The sequence below is a fragment of the Chiloscyllium plagiosum genome, unplaced genomic scaffold (assembly GCF_004010195.1).
Source record: "Chiloscyllium plagiosum isolate BGI_BamShark_2017 unplaced genomic scaffold, ASM401019v2 scaf_85511, whole genome shotgun sequence".
Lineage (NCBI taxonomy): Eukaryota > Metazoa > Chordata > Chondrichthyes > Orectolobiformes > Hemiscylliidae > Chiloscyllium > Chiloscyllium plagiosum.
In genome coordinates, this window is record NW_025201848.1 from 1 (window position 1) to 862 (window position 862).

Here is an 862-nt window from a genome sequence, read left to right on the forward strand (position 1 = left end):
AGCCTCGTTTCACGGAGGTTCTTTTTGAGAAGTCGGGCATTTTTGCACAAGTCAAGTTAAGAAAGCCGGGATCTCTCGCAAGACTGCGCGGGAGAAAACAATTGTAATTCTAGGCGGGGAGTCTGAATTATGAATTCAATAATAGCCTCATCTAAGCGATGGTGCAGCTAGCGCCAGCGCCTGTCTCTGTGGCGCAATTGGTCAGCGCGTTCGGCTGTTAACCGAAAGGTTGGTGGTTCCAGCCCACCCAGGGGCGGTGTGTTCGCTATTCTTCCCTGGCTTCGAAGTTAGACGCTTTTAATGGGGTCAGGAAAATGTACCCCAAACGGAAATCCTCTCCATAAAGGGGTTTCTGAATTGAATTAATGTCTAACGAAAGGGACTGTGGATGCTGAGAAGCCGAGACAAAAAGAGAAACTCGGCAGGTTTGACAGGACCTGTCGGAGAAAACAGAATTTTGAAATGTTGACTCTGATTCTCTTTCCACAGATGTTGCCGGACCTGCTGAGTTCCTCCTGCAATTTTTCGTTTTGTTTTTAACAGAAAGTTCATTTCACCTTTTGGGATCAAACACCTGGACTCGCCATGTGCAGATATTTAACCCTTTCGAATCACTGTGAAGTGATTGGATTCAAACAAACTCTGCGTTGATTCACTCTTTCTCAGCTCCACAGGCAGACAGACCTGGGAAGTGAAGTTGTCAGTGTGGTTCTGTATTCGTGGGCCGAGTGGTTCATGCGATGGACTTGAAATCCATTGCGGTTTCCCCACGCAGGTGTGAACCCTGCCGACTAAAAAATGAGAAATGAGCTTGCTCCCCGGCTGCTTCTTTAAGATTCAAATCAGTGGAGGGGGAAAAGTA

At 47.2% G+C, this 862-nt stretch overlaps 1 non-coding gene across 1 annotated transcript; it reads left to right on the forward strand.

Moving 5' to 3' along the window:
- Nucleotides 1–182: 182 nt before the first annotated feature.
- On the forward strand, nucleotides 183–256 carry trnan-guu. Its single transcript has one exon. It is a non-coding gene; the product is annotated as a tRNA-Asn (tRNA).
- Nucleotides 257–862: the final 606 nt, after the last annotated feature.